This window comes from Haemaphysalis longicornis, unplaced genomic scaffold (assembly GCF_048455015.1).
Source record: "Haemaphysalis longicornis isolate Haplotype H1 unplaced genomic scaffold, Haemaphysalis longicornis Haplotype H1 scaffold_10, whole genome shotgun sequence".
NCBI classification, from domain to species: Eukaryota; Metazoa; Arthropoda; class Arachnida; order Ixodida; family Ixodidae; genus Haemaphysalis; species Haemaphysalis longicornis.
Genome location: NW_027526204.1, coordinates 76,799,653 through 76,805,652, shown reverse-complemented (window position 1 = coordinate 76,805,652; position 6,000 = coordinate 76,799,653). Strand labels below are relative to the sequence as shown.

At 44.2% G+C, this 6,000-nt stretch overlaps 1 long non-coding RNA gene across 3 annotated transcripts; it reads right to left on the bottom strand.

The window, feature by feature from the left end:
* Positions 1 to 339: 339 nt before the first annotated feature.
* On the bottom strand, positions 340 to 3,641 carry LOC144157815 (uncharacterized). Of its 3 annotated transcripts, XR_013319876.1 has the most exons (6): positions 3,477 to 3,641; positions 2,282 to 2,365; positions 1,457 to 1,520; positions 1,222 to 1,356; positions 996 to 1,091; positions 340 to 572 (listed from the first exon to the last, which is right to left on the bottom strand). It is a non-coding gene; the product is annotated as an uncharacterized LOC144157815 (long non-coding RNA). The 3 variants fall into 3 exon arrangements; XR_013319875.1 differs by having other exon boundaries at positions 1,222 to 1,520; XR_013319877.1 differs by lacking the exon at positions 3,477 to 3,641 and adding an exon at positions 3,301 to 3,342 and having other exon boundaries at positions 1,222 to 1,520.
* Between the last annotated feature and the right edge of the window lie 2,359 nt (positions 3,642 to 6,000).

Genomic DNA, 6,000 nt, shown 5'->3' with positions numbered 1-6,000 from the left:
GCAGCGAACAAGCTAATAACGTTCAAAAAACGTTTAAAAACAATGTAAAACGTTACATCACATTTCGCCAAACGTTATGCGAACAGTAAGAAAGCATTTCTACAACATATAAATGCTTTTGGAGTTACGTTTACCTAACGTTGCAGAAGCACCCTACAAAAACATTTTAAGAACAACTAAAAAACGTTACAGTAACGTTTCGTCAAACATTATTGGAACTGTGAGGAAGCATTCGACAACATAGTAATTATGTTGGATTTACATTTACTTAACGTTGCAGAAAACACGCTTGAAACAATCTTTTAACGTTGCAAAACCTTTTTAGAATGTGGACCAGGAACGTTACAGTGACGTTTTGCCAAACGTGTGGAATGTGTATCGTGGAGCATTGTTTCTGTTATCCACGTTTGCCGGTTACGATATATTTTAAAGCATTTTCAAAATAACAAGGAAAAGTGAAATTTCAAATAAAATTTTATTTTATTTTTGCATGGTTACAACATTTTTTTTTATTTACATTCCATTGCTGCTGCTGTGCAGGAGAGGAGGCTCCATCCAGGGGCTGGCTGCGTCTGTGTGGAAAAAGCAAACAATTCCTACTTCAGTACGCTGCGGCAGTAGGCGGTTTTTGCGCGAAAAAGTAGTCGCCGCCTAAGGATTTGTTTAGTTAACGAGCGCACACACGCACACACACGCACATGCACACACGCACGCACTAAAAGGAGAGTAACTGAACAAGCAGCTACGCAGCAACTCGTGCTAACCGTATGACCAGAAGAAAGCAAGCGCACAAAATTTTGGGTCACCTGACTCCCAACTTGAATCTCCCGAGTCAGTAACCTATACAGGTTAGTGACTGTTCGTCAAAGTCGCTCGCTAGCGGAGTATTGTGTCTTCTGCATGGTTCATGTATTTTTATTAGGCAGAGATTAGGATGAAAATCATTTAAATATAAATGCACTTTTAAATTTTGAGAATATTAGTTTATTGCTTACCTTGTGGGTTCCTGTAAGCCCAATATTCGCAAAGTGGATCCAGTCACCAATGATGTGGCCCGCTATCGACTGTGACCTGCGTCACACCAGCAGCAGCTGGAAAGCATAGGGAGCGACTAGTTATGGGCTGCATAGCAGTTCATAAATTGAACTACTAAAACAAATCAAAATACGCTCTCAGAAATTTTCTACACTCACCAAATACTACTCGGGAACGGATACTAACCTCTCGGACCTTTTTCTTCTTTTCTTCCTGTCCAACTGTATATAGATGACCGCTACCTCAATCAAAACAACCCATCTGAAAATTCGCTTGGTTGTAGAAGCGACGTTTGCTCCTCCAGTCCGGCAGATCTTTCACCTAAAAAAGAACACAAAGTGCTACAGAGGTATTACAGATGGTTCACACAAAAGAAACACCCATTAAACACGAATGTGTATAATGGTCCAAGTTTACTTACGTAATAAAGGGAACCAAAGTGGGAACTCATAAACGAACAACTTCGATCCTAGTCTTTCTCAGCACTGAAAATAGTTGTGTGACATGTTTAATACATGCTTGGAACAGGCTAGGGGAAGAAAGGAGGAAGAATTTGAGCATTTTACAACAACCCGGGCATTCTTCTTTTTTTTTTTTTTGCACGAATGCAGGAAGGTTCTGTTTTTCAGTCAAAGCCATGCGTATCATTGCAGCCACTAAATTTGTTAGCGTTCACTTTAACCATGGTTTTTGTTTTTTTAACGCTCGGCGTTTTTACCTCGTCATATGAAACGCACCCTGTTATTCATCACTGCTGAGCATTCACAGGATTTTTCAAAAGCTGGGAAGAGCGCCTGGAAGCACGGCTGTAAAAGCCTTTGATTCAAGCTGTTCGAAACCACACCACCGATGAACAGTACTAGAACTAGCCTTTTTGCTCGAAGCATGTCGGTTTTATTTCGGCGAACGACGGCTGTGCATGATCAATGCGGCCCCAATGAAAGCGTGTTGGTTCCAAACTTCTGATAAAGTACGCGCAGTAGGCAAAATTCTGTATCCAGAGTGACCTCTTTTGGGCGGAACGGTTCCCTTTAGAGAGAGTGGGTGATCGCTAGCATGACCAAGTACCTCCCACACCTCTTAACCCCAATTCCCCCCTTCGGATCTTTATCGGCTTAGTTGAAAGTGGCACCTGCCCTGGTCATTCCAGCTCCTGTTGCGCTGTGCGTTATCGATTGAATTCGCTTTTCCATTTTGATTCGCTAAACCCGCTAGCCATTTACACAATTGAGCAATATTTACTTACCAGTTTCTATGGTCTCGGGATTGGCACTCATCGTCGATGAACTCCGCGGCTTTCCCGGTTTGAGGGTATCTTGAAAACCATAGCCTGCAATGAAAGTGACTTCGACTCTTTACCAGCTGCTATTTACCAGCCTTTTGGGGTGCATTTCTCACAACTCAAGAACGCGCTATGCTGCTTTAATGCATTTCAAAAATGAAAGTCGCAAACGAACGCATATACTCGAACAGCGCACTTTTTCCCACCCTCTGTGACACCTTCAGCCCTCAAAGTGCCCCTTTCTAACAAAGTTGGCTATATAGTCACGCAGGTTGTCTGGTTGCTTACTCGCCAGCGAAGAAAAAAAAACAAAAGGCTCAGGTTTGCAGCTTTTAACAATATATCCCAGAAGTCTGACGAACTTTTTGCGATAGGTACACCGTCATACCGTCTAAGTTAACCAGCGGCAAAATAGGCTACCAAGGGGTGCATTCTGACCTGTTCGTTTGCATTTGTATCGACTACATTCTGAAGTAGCTGCACTGGCTGCACCCCCCCCCCCTTTTTTTTTTTTTTTTTTCACGTTAAGGAACCCCGGCGTTCCCAACATAATTATCGCATCGCCAGGCAATTAGGGGCAAACGTAATGCTTTTTTTTTCAAAATTTCGCACAGCGAACTAACGTGACACGCACATTATTTTGTTTCGCGTGCCCAAGCCGCTACCTCACTTGCCCGGCTGAAGTGAAGATCATTCGAGTGTGGGCGAGGTTAGTTATCCGAATTCACTTTGCTTTGCACAAAGCGCGCAAAAATCGTTTCCATGCAACGTACCCGTAACATCGATTCTTCCATCAATACTGCCTACTATATAGTTCACCAAACATATAAGGCCCGTTCACACTTGCGACGATGAGACGCGATTTCGGAAACTTTTGCCGCCCGGCGATCCGTTTTGTCGTTCGGTCTCGGCCAATTTGTCGCCGCGACAGAAATCGCGTTCGTCGCAAGTGTGCACGGGCCTATAAGCAAGAAAATACTCACGAGTTGCTCCTGCACACCTTCCTTGTATATCGCTTACATTGCCCAAACGCCGCCTCTGGCGTTTTGTTTTGAATATCCAGCGATAAACGGGTCTCGGTTGGACAGACCACGGAGAAAGATATAACACCATCGAACAGGCTACGACTGAACAAGCATGCGCTTGCGCATATACTTACGTCTACAACTGCAGTGTTCCAGGTAAACGATCCGGTGTAACGACTGGAGCTGGGTGCGCACGGGGTCGGCAGTGGCGAGAAAAGACCCCTTGAGCCCATGCCCTTTTTTCTTTCCCTCTCATATGGGGCGAGAAGGCAGTGGATCTCCAAGCAACTTTCCGCAGCCGCTGTCTGCGACTGAAACCTGTCTGAATGAACAAAAAGGCGTGGGGGGATGCTACACAAAGGAACGTCGCACAATGCACGGGAAACTTCTCCACCCGCCCTTGGGGACAGCGCCGCGAAGTTCGCCTTTTACATCGCAAAGTGAAGACAAATTTACCTGCTCGTCTCAATACGAACAGAATGAAGAGGACTCGCGAACAAGATTGACTTTGAACGAGACTGATCGTGATGCCCGGATCAAGGAACGCTTCATAACCAAACATGAAATACGAGTGGTGTAGGGAGAAAATTTGTAAAAAACACCAGTGGCTTTTTTTTTTTTTTTTTTGTAAACTAGAACTTAAACGTTTTGATTCACTAGTCAGAAACATCATGCTTCGATGAAAAAAGAATTGTGGGCAACTTAACCAGTCCAACTGGTGCGTACGGAATAACTGTGTCGTCACATAACTACAAAAAAGGGTTGTTTTTTTTTCGTACATGTATGCTTTAAACAAGCGAGTTACCCCTGCAGCCTTGAGCACTATTAGCGAACACGATTACGTAATTTCTCGCCTGATCGCCGATAAAGCATGCCTTCGCCAGGAATGCCTTCGCACATGGAGTCCATCTCCCCCCCCTCCCCCCCCCCCCCTTCTTCCTCCCCCGTTAAACGGCTCCGAAAATTACATAGTCTCACGACTAGAAATAATAGGATATCATTTCACAGTAAATCACGGAATATTACGCAAATTACGGGATATTACGGCTAGAAACTGCTCTTTCTAATATTTTCTGAGTGAATCTATAGCAAATTAATCTCTCCCCTGCTCAAAGAACCACAACTTAATAGGAAATAAGCCGCAACGAGTAAAATAAATCTGCTTTATAATAGGTGTTGCTTGAAGTGTGTTAAAGAAAAACCTAACAATGGACACAAATCGTAAGATAAACTTTTGAAACGCGGCATTAATATAATAAAAAAATTCAGTAAGTGCAGTAAATAGTCATTCACGACATATGATTTACCAAAATCAAAATACAACAATACGTTCAAAGCAAATAAGGCATACAAGAACCAGACCGAAGTAGGTGGCTAGTACCAACAAATATATTTTACATGACCTGCTCGAGACAGCTAGCGCACCGCTGGCGTTGTCTTATTACCGCTGTTTCCAGAAAACTGCACGGGCACTGCTTGCGTACTCAAACGCTTCGTCGTCGTTTTCTACCGTCGCTGTCTTCTTCCATCGTGGCACGTTAGTAGCACACTACGAGTAACCATATCTGTTCTTCAAAATGTTTTCGCATCGAAATGCCTTTGAACCGAGAAGTCCGTGCATAGGAAAGCCCGTGCGCCGAAACGTGCTTCACCGAAATGTCCCAGACCCCATCATAACAGTAACAGGGAGACACTGAGATCGGATGATTCGTTTCAAATTAGCTCGATGGCATAGGCGCCAACAAAGTGGGCGCTGAAAGGCTCGACCCCCCCTTCCCCCCTCTTCCCTCACCCTCCCCATTTTTCGAGGGCTTCGTGTCCTTACGCCGCACACGATGATGGGAAAAATATGGGTACGCAGCTTTTCAACAACAAACGCAACTCAAGGTTTTAAACGAAGTTCGCGTAATTGGAGGCTAAACATTGCGCTTCGGCTGATTATAAGGACTCGAATACTTCCTAATCGTCTTGCCCTTGCTTGTGAGAAGAATTCGGGCTTTGAGTTAGCACAATGTCTGCAAGGCACAAAATGGGAAAAAAGGAGTCATTTCAATTACATTTGAACCAGGATGTAACTAACTTCCATGTGACGAATTCCTGGATTTAACAAAGTTTTTCAAATCCCCATTGCCAGCCTCATTGAAAACGATGCGTTTTCGACCTGACCTCTATATAACGAAGGCATTGCAACAGTTACACCTTCATGTAACGAATTCGCTACGCTAATGAGCCATCGTTTTTTGCACTTTTTCTGAAAAGTTGGCTGGAGATATGCACTAATTTAGCGAACATTGCCCGCGCTGCAAACTACCGTGTGTTTCCAATGTGAGTGTGGTGTCGCTTAGGTGCTAGGCCCAACTGTCGGTGAGTATATTCGCGCGCTTCCACTGATTTCTGAGGTGTAGGTTCCATGGTGATGAGTTCTGCTACTAGAAAACAAAAAGATTTGTCTTTCAAGACAAGCTCGCAATTTCAGGTGCCGTCTCCGCAGGCAAGTAGGATCAACGTTGTCGTTCGGTACAGCATCCCAGCTAGCACCTTCCCAAAAAGTTTGAGTGCACAATTAAATAGCATCAAGTTCGCGAAAAGGCGCCCTTTCAGCACACGTTTGCTCCTTGAAACTGGTTAAAGCAGCGAAGAGTGTCAAAAGGCAAAATT